The sequence below is a fragment of the Cetorhinus maximus genome, chromosome 28 (genome assembly GCF_964194155.1).
Source record: "Cetorhinus maximus chromosome 28, sCetMax3.hap1.1, whole genome shotgun sequence".
Classification (NCBI taxonomy): Eukaryota; Metazoa; Chordata; class Chondrichthyes; order Lamniformes; family Cetorhinidae; genus Cetorhinus; species Cetorhinus maximus.
The window spans coordinates 28412256-28427105 of NC_135906.1; the positions used below are offsets into that span (position 1 = coordinate 28412256).

Below are 14850 nucleotides of genomic sequence, written 5' to 3' on the forward strand. Positions count from 1 at the left end.
CCCTGGGAGTGTTTGATGCGGACAGTGTAGAGGGAGCTTTACTCTGTATCTAACCTCGTGCTGTACCTGTCCGGGGAGTGTTTGATTGCGACAGTGTAGAGGGAGATTTACTCTTTATCTAACCCCGTGCTGTACCTGTCCTGGGAATGTTTGATGGGGACGGTGTAGAGGGAGTTTTTCTCTTTATCTAACCCCGTGCTTTACCTGTCCTGGTACTGTTTGATGGGGACAGTGTAGAGGGAGCTTGACTCTGTATCTAACCACGTGCTGTACCTGTCCTGGGAGTGTTTGATGGGTACGGTGTAGAGGCAGCTTTACTCTGTATATAACCCCGTGCTGTACCTGTCCTGGGAGTGTTTGATGGGAACAGTGTAGATGGAGCTTTACGCTGTATCTAACCCCTTGCTGTACCTGTCATGGGAGTGTTTGAGGGGGACAGTGTAGAGGGAGATTTACTCTGTATCTAACCATGTGCTGCACCTGTCCTGGGAGTGTTTGATGGGGACAGTGTAGAGGGAGCTTTACTCTGTACCTAGCCCCGTGCTGTACCTGTCCTGGGAGTGTTTGATGGGGACAGTATAGATGAAGCTTTACTCTGTATCTAACCCCATGCTGTACCTGTCCTGGGAGTGTTTGATGGGGACAGTGTAGAGGGAGCTTTACTCTGTATCTAATCCCGTGCTGTACCTGTCCTGGGAGTATTTGATGGGGACAGTGTAGAGGGAGATTTACTCTGAATCTCAACCTGTGTTGTAACTGTCCTGGGAGTGTTTGATGGGGACGGTGTGGAGAGAGCTTTACTCTGTATCCATCCCGGTGCTGTACCTGCCCTGGGAATGTTTGATGGGGACGGTGTGCAGGGAGCTTTACTCTGTATCTAACCCGGTGCTGTACCTGTCCTGGGAGTGTTTGATGGGGACGGTGTAGAGGGAGCTTTACTCTGTATCTAAACCCGTGCTGTACCTGCCCTGGGAGTGTTTGATGGGGACAGTGTAGAGGGAGCATTACACTGTATCTATCCCCGTGCTGTACCTGTACTGGGAGTGTTCGATGGGGACGGTATAGAGGGAGCTTTACTCTGTATCTAACCGCGTGATGTGCCTGTCCTGGGAGTGTTTGATGGGGACAGTCTGGAGGGAGCTTTACTCTGTATCTAACCCAGTGTTTTACCTGCCCTGGGAGTGTTTGATGGGGACGGTGTAGAGGGAGTTTTTCTCTTTATCTAACACCGTGCTTTACCTGTCCTGGTACTGTTTGATGGGGACAGTGTAGAGGGAGCTTTACTCTGTATCTAACCCCGCGCTAAAACTGTCCTGGGAGTGTTTGATGGGGACATTGTAGAGGGAGCTTTACTCTGTATCTAACCCAGTGCTGTAGCTGCCCTGGGAGTGTTTGATGGGACAGTGTAGAGGGAGCTTTACTCTGTATCTAACCCCGTGCTGTACCTGTCCAGGGAGTGTATGATGGGGACAGTGTAGAGGGAGCTTTACTCTCTATCTAAACCCGTGCTGTACCTGTCCTGGGAGTGTTTGATGGGGACAGTGTAGAGGGAGCTTTACTCTGTATCTAACCCCGTGCTATACATGCCCTGGGAGTGTTTGATGGGGACGGTGTAGAGTGAGCATTACTCTGTATCTAACCCGAAGCTGTACCTTTCCTGGGAGTGTTTGTTGGGGACAGGGTAGAGGCAGCTTTACTCTGTATCTAACCCCGTGCTGTACCTGTCCTGGGAGTGTTTGATGGGGACAGTGTAGACGGAGCTTTACTCTGTATCAAAAATCATGCTGTACCTACCCTGGGAGTGTTTGATGGGGACAGTGTAGAGGGAGCTTTACTCTGTATCTAACCCCGTGCTGTACCTGTCCTGGGAGTGTTTGAAGGGCACGGTGTAGGGGGAGCTTTACTCAGTATCTTACCCCGTGCTGTACCTGCACTGGGAGTGTTTGATGGGGACGGTGTAGAGGGAGATTTACTCGGTATCTAACCCCGGGCTGTACCAGCCCTGGGTGTGTTTGATGGGGTCAGTGTAGAGGGAGTTTTAATCTGTATCTATCCCCATGCTGTACCTACCCTGGGAATGTTTGATGGGGACAGTGTAGAGGGAGCTTTACTCTGTATCTAACCTCGTGCTGTACCTGCCCTGGGAGTGTTTGATGGGGACAGTGTAGAGAGAGTTTTTCTCTGTATCTAACCTGTGCTGTACCTGTCCTGGGAGTGTATGATGGGGACGGTGTAGAGGGAGCTTTACTCTGTATCAAACCCCGTGCTGTACCTGCCCTGGGAGTGTTTGATGGGGACGGTGTAGAGGGAGTTTTTCTCTGTATCTAACCTGTGCTGTACCTGCCCTGGGAGTGTTTGATGGGGACAGAGTAGAGGGAGCTTTACTCTGTATCTAACCGGATGCTGTACCTGTCCTGGGAGTGTTTGATGGGTACAGTGTAGAGAGAGCTTTAATCTGTATTAACCCCGTGCTGTACCTACCCTGGGAGTGTTTGATGGAGACAGTGTAGAGGGAGCCATACTCTGTATCTAACCCGGTGCTGCACCTGTCCTGGGAGTGTTTGATGGGGACAGTGTAGAGAGAGCTTTACTGTGTATCTGACCCCGTGCTGTACCTGCCCTGCGAGTGTTTGATGGGGACGGTGTAGAGGGAGCTTTACTCTGGATCTAACCCCGTGCTGTACCTGCCCTGGGAGTGTTTGATGGGGACTGTGCAGAGGGAGCTTTACACTGTAACTAACCCCGTGCTGTACCTGACCTGGTAGTGTTTGATGGGGTCAGTGTAGAGGGAGCTTTACTCTGTATCTAACACCGTGCTGTACCTGTCCTGGGAGTGTTTGATGGGGACAGTGTAGAGTGAGCTTTACTTTGTATCTTACCCCGTGCTGTACCTGTCATGGGAGTGTTTGATGGGGTCAGTGTAGAGGGAGCTTTACTCTGTATCTAACCCCGTGCAGTACCTGCCCTGGGAGTGTTTGATGGGGACGGTGTAGAGGGAGATTTACACTGTATCTAACCCCGTGCTGTACCTGTCCTGGGAGTGTTTGATGGGGACGGTGTAGAGGGAGCATTACTCCATATCTAACCCCGTGCTGTAACTGTCCTGGGAGTGTTTGATGGGGACGGTGTAGAGGGACCTTTACTCTGTATCTAACCCCATGATGTACCTACCCCGGGAGTGTTTGATGGGGACGGTGTAGTGGGAGCTTTACTCTGTATCTAACCCCGTGCTGTACCTGTCCTGGGATTGTTTGATGGGGACAGTGTATAGTGAGCTTTACTCCATATCTAACCCCGTGCTGTACCTGTCCTCGGGGTGTTAGATGGGGACTGTGTAGAGTGAGCTTTACACAGTATCTAACCCCGTGCTGTACCTGCCCTGGGAGTGTTTGATGGGGATGGTGTAGAGGGAGCTTTACTCTGTATCTAACCCGGTGCTGTACCTGTCCTGGGAGTGTTTGATGGGGATAGTGTAGAGAGAGCTTTACATTGTATCTAACCCCGTGCTGTACCTGCCCTGGGAGTGCTTGATGGGCACGGTGTAGAGGGAGCTATACTCTTTATCCAACCTCCTGCTGTACCTGTCCTGGGAGTGTTTGATGGGGACAGTGCAGAGGGAGCTTTACTCTGTATCTAACCCCGTGCTGTACCTGTCCTGGGAGTGTTTGATGGGCACAGTGTAGAGGGAGCTTTACTCTGTATCTAACCCCGTGCTGTACCTGTCCAGGGAGTGTTTGATGAGGACTGTTTAGAGGGAGCTTTACTCTGTATCTAACCCCGTGCTGTACCTGTCCTGGGAATGTTTGATGGGGACAGTGTAGAGAGAGCTTTACTGTGTATCTGACCCCGTGCTGTACCTGCCCTGCGAGTGTTTGATGGGGACGGTGTAGAGGGAGCTTTTCACTGGATCTAACCCCGTGCTGTACCTGCCCTGGGAGTGTTTGATGGGGACAGTGTAGAGGGAGCTTTACACTGTAACTAACCCCGTGCTGTACCTGACCTGGTAGTGTTTGATGGGGTCAGTGTAGAGGGAGCTTTACTCTGTATCTAACACCGTGCTGTACCTGTCCAGGGAGTGTTTGATGGGGACATTGTAGAGTGAGCTTTACTTTGTATCTTACCCCGTGCTGTACCTGTCCTGGGAGTGTTTGATGGGGACGGTGTAGAGGGAGCTTTACTCTGTATCTAACACCGTGCTGTACCTGTCCTGGGAGTGTTTGATGGGGACAGTGTAGAGTGAGCTTTACACTGTATCTAACCCCGTGCTGTACCTGTCCTGGGAGTGTTTGATGGGGACGGTGTAGAGGGAGATTTACTCTATATCTAACCCCGTGCTGTAACTGTCCTGGGAGTGTTTGACGGGGACGGTGTAGAGGGACCTTTACTCTGTATCTAACCCCATGATGTACCTACCCCGGGAGTGTTTGATGGGGACGGTGTAGTGGGAGCTTTACTCTGTATCTAACCCCGTGCTGTACCTGTCCTGGGATTGTTTGATGGGGACAGTGTATAGTGAGCTTTACTCCATATCTAACCCCGTGCTGTACCTGTCCTGGGGGTGTTTGATGGGGACTGTGTAGAGTGAGCTTTACTCTGTATCTAACCCCGTGCTGTACCTGCCCTGGGAGTGTTTGATGGGGATAGTGTAGAGGGAGCTTTACTCTGTATCTAACCCGGTGCTTTACCTGTCCTGGGAGTGATTGATGGGGATAGTGTAGAGGGAGCTTTACTCTGTATCTAAACCCGTGCTGTACCTGTCCTATGAGTATCTGATGGTGACAGTGTAGAGGGAGCTTTACTCTGTATCTAACCCCGTGGTGCACCTGTCCTGGGAGTGTTTGATTGGGACGGTGTAGAGGGAGCTTTACTCTGTATCTAACCCCGTGCTGTACCTGTCCTGGGAGTGTTTGTTGGGACAGTGTAGAGGGAGCTTTACTCTGTATCTCACCCCGTGCTGTACCTGCCCTCGGTGTGTTTGATGGTGATGGTGTAGAGGGAGCTTTACTCTTTATCTAACCACGTGCTGTACCTGTCCTGGGAGTATTTGCTGGGGGCAGTGTAGAGATAGCTTTACTCTGTATCTAACCCCGTGCGGTACCTGTCCAGGGAGTGTTTGATGGGGACAGTGTAGAGGGAGCTTTACTCTGTATCTAACCCCATGCTGTACCTACCCTGGGATGGTTTGAAGGGGACAGTGTAGAGGGAGTGTTACTCTGTATCTGACCCCATGCTGTACCTACCCTGGGATGGTTTGAGGGGACAGTGTAGAGGGAGCGTTACTCTCTATCTGACTCCATGCTATACCTACCCTGGGATGGTTTGATGGGGACAGTGTAGAGACAGATTTACTCTGTATCTAAACCCGTGCTGTACCTGTCCTGCGAGTGTTTGATGGGTACGGTGTAGAGGGAGCTTTACTCTGGATCTAACCCCGTGCTGTACCTGCCCTGGGAGTGTTTGATGGGGAAAGTGTAGAGGGAGCATTACTCTGTATCTAACCCCGTGCTGCACCTGTCCTGGGAGTGTTTGATGGGGACAGTGTAGATTGAGTTTTACTTTGTATCTTACCCCGTGCTATACCAGTCCTGGGAGTGTTGATGGGAACAGTGTAGAGGGAGCTTTACTCTGTATCTAACCCCGTGCTGTACCTTTCCTGGGAGTGTTTGATGGGGACAGTGTAGAGGGAGCTTTACCCTGTAACTAACCCCGTGCTGTACCTGTCCTGGTAGTGTTTGCTGGGGACAGTGTAGATGGAGCTTTACTCTGTATCTAACCCCGTGCTGTACCAGTCCTGGGAATGTTTGATGACACAGTGTAGAGGGAGCTTTACTCTGTATCTAACCTCGTTCTGTACTTGTCCTGTGAGTGTTTGATGGGGACAGTGTAGATAGAGCATTACTCTGTATCTAACCCCGTGCTGTACCTGTCCTGGCAGTGTTTGACGGGGACAGTGTAGAGGGAGCTTTACTCTGTATCTAACCCCGTCCTGTACCTGCGCTGGGATTGTTTGGTGGGGACGGTGCAGAGTGAGCTTTACTCTGTTTCTAACACCGTGCTGTACCTGTTTTGGGAGTGTTTGATGGGGACAGTGTAGAGGGAGCTTTACTCTGTATCTAACCCCGTGCTGTACCTGTCCTGGGAGTGTTTGATGGGGACAGTGCAGAGGGAGCTTTACTCTGTATATAACCCCGTGCTGTACCTGTCCTGGGAGTATTTGATGGGCACAGTGTAGAGGGAGCTTTACTCTGTATCTAACCCCGTGCTGTACCTGTCCTGGGAGTGTTTGATGAGGACGGTGTAGAGGGAGCATTACTCTGTATCTAACCCCGTGCTCTACCTGTCCTGGGAATGTTTGATGGGGACAGTGTAGAGAGAGATTTACTGTGTATCTGACCCCGTACTGTACCTGCCCTGCTAGTGTTTGATGGGGACGTTGTAGAGGGAGCTGTACTCTGTATGTAACCCGGTGCTGTACCTGTCCTAGGAGTTTTTGATGGGGACAGTGTAGAGGGAGCTTTACTCTGTATCTAACCCCGTGCTGTACCTGCCCTGGGAGTGTCTGATGGGGACGGTGTAGAGGGAGTTTTACTCATTATCTAACCCCATGCTGTACCTGTACTGGGAGTGTTTGATGGGGACAGTGTAGAGGGAGCTTTACCCTGTAACTAACCCCGTGCTGTACCTGTCCAGGGGGTGTTTGCTGGGGACAGTGTAGATGGAGCTTTACTCTGTATCTAACCCCGTGCTGTACCTGTCCTGGGAATGATTGATGACACAGTGTAGAGGGAGCTTTACTCTGTATCTAACCCCGTGCTGTACCTGTCCTGGGAGTGTTTGATGGGGACAGTGTAGATGGAGTTTTACTCTGTATCTAACCCCGTGCTGTACCTGTCCTGGCAGTGATTGAAGGGGACAGTGTAGAGGGAGCTTTACTCTGTATCTCACCCCGTGCTGTACCTGCCCTGGGAGTGTTTGATGGGGACGGTGTAGAGAGAGCTTTACTCTGTATCTAACCCCGTGCTGTACCTGTCCTGGGAGTGTTTGATGGGGACAGTGTAGAGGGAGCTTTACTCTGTATCTAACCCCGTGCTCTACCTCTACTGGGAGTGTTTGATGGGGACAGTGTAGAGTGAGCTTTACTCCATATCTAACCCCGTGCTGTACCTGTCCTGGGGGTGTTTGATGGGGACTGTATAGAGGGAGCTTTACTCTGTATCTAACACCGTGCTGTACCTGTCCTGGCAGTGTTTGTAGGGACAGTGTAGAGGGAGCTTTACTCTGTACCTAACCCCGTGCTGTACATGTCCTGGAAGTGTTTGCTGGGGGCAGTGTAGAGATAGCTTTACTCTGTCTCTAACCCCGTGCTGTACCTGTCCTGGGAGTGTTTGATGAGGACTGTTTAGAGGGAGATTTACTCTGTATCTAACCCCGTGCTGTACCTGTCCTGGGAATGTTTGATGGTGACAGTGTAGAGAGAGCTTTACTTTGTATCTGACCCCGTGCTGTACCTGCCCTGCGAGTGTTTGATGGGGACGGTGTAGAGGGAGCTTTACACTGGATCTAACCCCGTGCTGTACCTGCCCTGGGAGTGTTTGATGGGGACAGTGTAGAGGGAGCTTTACACTGTAACTAACCCCGTGCTGTACCTGACCTGGTAGTGTTTGATGGGGTCAGTGTAGAGGGAGCTTTACTCTGTATCAAACACCGTACTGTACCTGTCCTGGGAGTGTTTGATGGGGACAGTGTAGAGTGAGCTTTACTTTGTATCTTACCCCGTGCTGTACCTGTCCTGGGAGTGTTTGATGGGGACGGTGTAGAGGGAGCTTTACTCTGTATCTATCACCGTGCTGTACCTGTCCTGGGAGTGTTTGATGGGGACAGTGTAGAGTGAGCTTTACACTGTATCTAACCCCGTGCTGTACCTGTCCTGGGAGTGTTTGATGGGGACGGTGTAGAGGGAGCTTTACTCTATATCTAACCCCGTGCTGTAACTGTCCTGGGAGTGTTTGATGGGGACGGTGTAGAGGGACCTTTACTCTGTATCTAACCCCATGATGTACCAACCCCGGGAGTGTTTGATGGGGACGGTGTAGTGGGAGCTTTACTCTGTATCTAACCCCGTGCTGTACCTGTCCTGGGATTGTTTGATGGGGACAGTGTATAGTGAGCTTTACTCCATATCTAACCCCGTGCTGTACCTGTCCTGGGGGTGTTTGATGGGGACTGTGTAGAGTGAGCTTTACTCTGTATCTAACCCCGTGCTGTACCTGCCCTGGGAGTGTTTGATGGGGATGGTGTAGAGGGAGCTTTACTCTGTATCTAACCCGGTGCTGTACCTGTCCTGGGAGTGATTGTTGGGGATAGTGTAGAGGGAGCTTTACTCTGTATCTAACCCCGTGCTGTACCTGTCCTGGGAGTATCTGACGGTGACAGTGTAGAGGGAGCTTTACTCTGTATCTAACCCCGTGGTGCACCTGTCCTGGGAGTGTTTGATTGGGACGGTGTAGAGGGAGCTTTACTCTGTATCTAACCCTGTGCTGTACCTGTTTTGGGAGAGTTTGTTGGGACAGTGTAGAGGGAGCTTTACTCTGTATCTCACCCCGTGCTGTACCTGCCCTCGGTGTGTTTGATGGGGATGGTGTAGAGGGAGCTTTACTCTTTATCTAACCACGTGCTGTACCTGTCCTTGGAGTGTTTGATGGGGACAGTGTAGAGGGAGCTTTACTCGGTACCTAACCCCGTGCTGTACCTGTCCTGGGAGTATTTGCTGGGGGCAGTGTAGAGATAGCTTTACTCTGTATCTAACCCCGTGCTGTACCTGTCCAGGGAGTGTTTGATGGGGACAGTGTAGAGGGAGCTTTACTCTGTATCTAACGCCATGCTGTATCTACCCTGGGATGGTTTGAAGGGGACAGTGTAGAGGGAGTGTTACTCTGTATCTGACCCCATGATGTACCTACCCTGGGATGGTTTGAAGGGGACAGTGTAGAGGGAGCGTTACTCTCTATCTGACTCCATGCTATACCTACCCTGGGATGGTTTGATGGGGACAGTGTAGAGACAGATTTACTCTGTATCTAAACCCGTGCTGTACCTGTCCTGCGAGTGTTTGATGGGTACGGTGTAGAGGGAGCTTTACTCTGGATCTAACCCCGTGCTGTACCTGCCCTGGGAGTGTTTGATGGGGAAAGTGTAGAGGGAGCATTACTCTGTATCTAACCCCGTGCTGCACCTGTCCTGGTAGTTTTTGATGGGGACAGTGTAGAGGGAGCTTTACTCTGTATCTAATCCCGTGCTGTACCTGTCCTGGGAGTGTTTGATGGGGACAGTGTAGATTGAGCTTTACTTTGTATCTTACCCCGTGCTATACCAGTCCTGGGAGTGTTTGATGGGAACAGTGTAGAGGGAGCTTAACTCTGTATCTAACACCGTGCTGTACCTTTCCTGGGAGTGTTTGATGGGGACAGTGTAGAGGGAGCTCTACCCTGTAACTAACCCCGTGCTGTACCTGTCCTGGTAGTGTTTGCTGGGGACAGTGTAGATGGAGCTTTACTCTGTATCTAACCCCGTGCTGTACCAGTCCTGGGAATGTTTGATGACACAGTGTAGAGGGAGGTTTACTCTGTATCTAACCTCGTTCTGTACTTGTCCTGGGAGTGTTTGATGGGGACAGTGTAGATAGAGCATTACTCTGTATTTAACCCCGTGCTGTACCTGTCCTGGCAGTGTTTGACGGGGACAGTGTAGAGGGAGCTTTACTCTGTATCTAACCCCGTCCTGTACCTGCGCTGGGATTGTTTGATGGGGACGGTGCAGAGTGAGCTTTACTCTGTTTCTAACACCGTACTGTACCTGTTTTGGGAGTGTTTGATGGGGACAGTGTAGAGGGAGCTTTACTCCATATCTAACCCCGTGCTGTACCTGTCCTCGGGGTGTTAGATGGGGACTGTGTAGAGTGAGCTTTACACAGTATCTAACCCCGTGCTGTACCTGCCCTGGGAGTGTTTGATGGGGATGGTGTAGAGGGAGCTTTACTCTGTATCTAACCCGGTGCTGTACCTGTCCTGGGAGTGTTTGATGGGGATAGTGTAGAGAGAGCTTTACATTGTATCTAACCCCGTGCTGTACCTGCCCTGGGAGTGCTTGATGGGCACGGTGTAGAGGGAGCTATACTCTTTATCCAACCTCCTGCTGTACCTGTCCTGGGAGTGTTTGATGGGGACAGTGCAGAGGGAGCTTTACTCTGTATCTAACCCCGTGCTGTACCTGTCCTGGGAGTGTTTGATGGGCACAGTGTAGAGGGAGCTTTACTCTGTATCTAACCCCGTGCTGTACCTGTCCAGGGAGTGTTTGATGAGGACTGTTTAGAGGGAGCTTTACTCTGTATCTAACCCCGTGCTGTACCTGTCCTGGGAATGTTTGATGGGGACAGTGTAGAGAGAGCTTTACTGTGTATCTGACCCCGTGCTGTACCTGCCCTGCGAGTGTTTGATGGGGACGGTGTAGAGGGAGCTTTTCACTGGATCTAACCCCGTGCTGTACCTGCCCTGGGAGTGTTTGATGGGGACAGTGTAGAGGGAGCTTTACACTGTAACTAACCCCGTGCTGTACCTGACCTGGTAGTGTTTGATGGGGTCAGTGTAGAGGGAGCTTTACTCTGTATCTAACACCGTGCTGTACCTGTCCAGGGAGTGTTTGATGGGGACAGTGTAGAGTGAGCTTTACTTTGTATCTTACCCCGTGCTGTACCTGTCCTGGGAGTGTTTGATGGGGACGGTGTAGTGGGAGCTTTACTCTGTATCTAACCCCGTGCTGTACCTGTCCTGGGATTGTTTGATGGGGACAGTGTATAGTGAGCTTTACTCCATATCTAACCCCGTGCTGTACCTGTCCTGGGGGTGTTTGATGGGGACTGTGTAGAGTGAGCTTTACTCTGTATCTAACCCCGTGCTGTACCTGCCCTGGGAGTGTTTGATGGGGATGGTGTAGAGGGAGCTTTACTCTGTATCTAACCCGGTGCTTTACCTGTCCTGGGAGTGATTGATGGGGATAGTGTAGAGGGAGCTTTACTCTGTATCTAAACCCGTGCTGTACCTGTCCTATGAGTATCTGATGGTGACAGTGTAGAGGGAGCTTTACTCTGTATCTAACCCCGTGGTGCACCTGTCCTGGGAGTGTTTGATTGGGACGGTGTAGAGGGAGCTTTACTCTGTATCTAACCCCGTGCTGTACCTGTCCTGGGAGTGTTTGTTGGGACAGTGTAGAGGGAGCTTTACTCTGTATCTCACCCCGTGCTGTACCTGCCCTCGGTGTGTTTGATGGTGATGGTGTAGAGGGAGCTTTACTCTTTATCTAACCACGTGCTGTACCTGTCCTGGGAGTATTTGCTGGGGGCAGTGTAGAGATAGCTTTACTCTGTATCTAACCCCGTGCGGTACCTGTCCAGGGAGTGTTTGATGGGGACAGTGTAGAGGGAGCTTTACTCTGTATCTAACCCCATGCTGTACCTACCCTGGGATGGTTTGAGGGGACAGTGTAGAGGGAGCGTTACTCTCTATCTGACTCCATGCTATACCTACCCTGGGATGGTTTGATGGGGACAGTGTAGAGACAGATTTACTCTGTATCTAAACCCGTGCTGTACCTGTCCTGCGAGTGTTTGATGGGTACGGTGTAGAGGGAGCTTTACTCTGGATCTAACCCCGTGCTGTACCTGCCCTGGGAGTGTTTGATGGGGAAAGTGTAGAGGGAGCATTACTCTGTATCTAACCCCGTGCTGCACCTGTCCTGGTAGTTTTTGATGGGGACAGTGTAGAGGGAGCTTTACTCTGTATCTAATCCCGTGCTGTACCTGTCCTGGGAGTGTTTGATGGGGACAGTGTAGATTGAGTTTTACTTTGTATCTTACCCCGTGCTATACCAGTCCTGGGAGTGTTTGATGGGAACAGTGTAGAGGGAGCTTTACTCTGTATCTAACCCCGTGCTGTACCTTTCCTGGGAGTGTTTGATGGGGACAGTGTAGAGGGAGCTTTACCCTGTAACTAACCCCGTGCTGTACCTGTCCTGGTAGTGTTTGCTGGGGACAGTGTAGATGGAGCTTTACTCTGTATCTAACCCCGTGCTGTACCAGTCCTGGGAATGTTTGATGACACAGTGTAGAGGGAGCTTTACTCTGTATCTAACCTCGTTCTGTACTTGTCCTGTGAGTGTTTGATGGGGACAGTGTAGATAGAGCATTACTCTGTATCTAACCCCGTGCTGTAACTGTCCTGGCAGTGTTTGACGGGGACAGTGTAGAGGGAGCTTTACTCTGTATCTAACCCCGTCCTGTACCTGCGCTGGGATTGTTTGATGGGGACGGTGCAGAGTGAGCTTTACTCTGTTTCTAACACCGTGCTGTACCTGTTTTGGGAGTGTTTGATGGGGACAGTGTAGAGGGAGCTTTACTCTGTATCTAACCCCGTGCTGTACCTGTCCTGGGAGTGTTTGATGGGGACAGTGCAGAGGGAGCTTTACTCTGTATATAACCCCGTGCTGTACCTGTCCTGGGAGTGTTTGATGGGCACAGTGTAGAGGGAGCTTTACTCTGTATCTAACCCCGTGCTGTACCTGTCCTGGGAGTGTTTGATGAGGACGGTGTAGAGGGAGCATTACTCTGTATCTAACCACGTGCTCTACCTGTCCTGGGAATGTTTGATGGGGACAGTGTAGAGAGAGATTTACTGTGTATCTGACCCCGTACTGTACCTGCCCTGCTAGTGTTTGATGGGGACGTTGTAGAGGGAGCTGTACTCTGTATGTAACCCGGTGCTGTACCTGTCCTAGGAGTTTTTGATGGGGACAGTGTAGAGGGAGCTTTACTCTGTATCTAACCCCGTGCTGTACCTGCCCTGGGAGTGTCTGATGGGGACGGTGTAGAGGGAGTTTTACTCATTATCTAACCCCATGCTGTACCTGTACTGGGAGTGTTTGATGGGGACAGTGTAGAGGGAGCTTTACCCTGTAACTAACCCCGTGCTGTACCTGTCCAGGGGGTGTTTGCTGGGGACAGTGTAGATGGAGCTTTACTCTGTATCTAACCCCGTGCTGTACCTGTCCTGGGAATGATTGATGACACAGTGTAGAGGGAGCTTTACTCTGTATCTAACCCCGTGCTGTACCTGTCCTGGGAGTGTTTGATGGGGACAGTGTAGATGGAGTTTTACTCTGTATCTAACCCCGTGCTGTACCTGTCCTGGCAGTGATTGAAGGGGACAGTGTAGAGGGAGCTTTACTCTGTATCTCACCCCGTGCTGTACCTGCCCTGGGAGTGTTTGATGGGGACGGTGTAGAGAGAGCTTTACTCTGTATCTAACCCCGTGCTGTACCTGTCCTGGGAGTGTTTGATGGGGACAGTGTAGAGGGAGCTTTACTCTGTATCTAACCCCGTGCTCTACCTGTACTGGGAGTGTTTGATGGGGACAGTGTAGAGTGAGCTTTACTCCATATCTAACCCCGTGCTGTACCTGTCCTGGGGGTGTTTGATGGGGACTGTATAGAGGGAGCTTTACTCTGTATCTAACACCGTGCTGTACCTGTCCTGGCAGTGTTTGATGGGGACAGTGTAGAGGGAGCTTTACTCTGTACCTAACCCCGTGCTGTACATGTCCTGGAAGTGTTTGCTGGGGGCAGTGTAGAGATAGCTTTACTCTGTCTCTAACCCCGTGCTGTACCTGTCCTGGGAGTGTTTGATGGGGACAGTGTAGAGGGAGCTTTACTCTGTATCTAACCCCGTGCTGTACCTGTCCTGGGAGTGTTTGATGAGGACTGTTTAGAGGGAGATTTACTCTGTATCTAACCCCGTGCTGTACCTGTCCTGGGAATGTTTGATGGTGACAGTGTAGAGAGAGCTTTACTGTGTATCTGACCCCGTGCTGTACCTGCCCTGCGAGTGTTTGATGGGGACGGTGTAGAGGGAGCTTTACACTGGATCTAACCCCGTGCTGTACCTGCCCTGGGAGTGTTTGATGGGGACAGTGTAGAGGGAGCTTTACACTGTAACTAACCCCGTGCTGTACCTGACCTGGTAGTGTTTGATGGGGTCAGTGTAGAGGGAGCTTTACTCTGTATCAAACACCGTGCTGTACCTGTCCTGGGAGTGTTTGATGGGGACAGTGTAGAGTGAGCTTTACTTTGTATCTTACCCCGTGCTGTACCTGTCCTGGGAGTGTTTGATGGGGACGGTGTAGAGGGAGCTTTACTCTGTATCTATCACCGTGCTGTACCTGTCCTGGGAGTGTTTGATGGGGACAGTGTAGAGTGAGCATTACACTGTATCTAACCCCGTGCTGTACCTGTCCTGGGAGTGTTTGATGGGGACGGTGTAGAGGGAGCTTTACTCTATATCTAACCCCGTGCTGTAACTGTCCTGGGAGTGTTTGATGGGGACGGTGTAGAGGGACCTTTACTCTGTATCTAACCCCATGATGTACCAACCCCGGGAGTGTTTGATGGGGACGGTGTAGTGGGAGCTTTACTCTGTATCTAACCCCGTGCTGTACCTGTCCTGGGATTGTTTGATGGGGACAGTGTATAGTGAGCTTTACTCCATATCTAACCCCGTGCTGTACCTGTCCTGGGGGTGTTTGATGGGGACTGTGTAGAGTGAGCTTTACTCTGTATCTAACCCCGTGCTGTACCTGCCCTGGGAGTGTTTGATGGGGATGGTGTAGAGGGAGCTTTACTCTGTATCTAACCCGGTGCTGTACCTGTCCTGGGAGTGATTGATGGGGATAGTGTAGAGGGAGCTTTACTCTGTATCTAACCCCGTGCTGTACCTGTCCTGGGAGTATCTGATGGTGACAGTGTAGA

General features: G+C 51.1%; 2 long non-coding RNA genes across 2 annotated transcripts in view; one reads left to right on the plus strand and one right to left on the minus strand.

Annotated features, from left to right (window-relative positions):
- LOC144668981 (uncharacterized) overlaps positions 1 to 6098 on the minus strand; it is a 153884-nt gene extending 147786 nt beyond the window's left edge. Inside the window, exon 1 of the long non-coding RNA XR_013573576.1 lies at positions 6062 to 6098. This is a non-coding gene — a long non-coding RNA (uncharacterized LOC144668981). The remainder of the gene's footprint in view (positions 1 to 6061) is intronic.
- The window catches only part of LOC144668979 (uncharacterized), a 48037-nt gene continuing 35692 nt past the window's right edge, over positions 2506 to 14850 (plus strand). The window contains exon 1 of the long non-coding RNA XR_013573574.1: positions 2506 to 2559. This is a non-coding gene — a long non-coding RNA (uncharacterized LOC144668979). The remainder of the gene's footprint in view (positions 2560 to 14850) is intronic.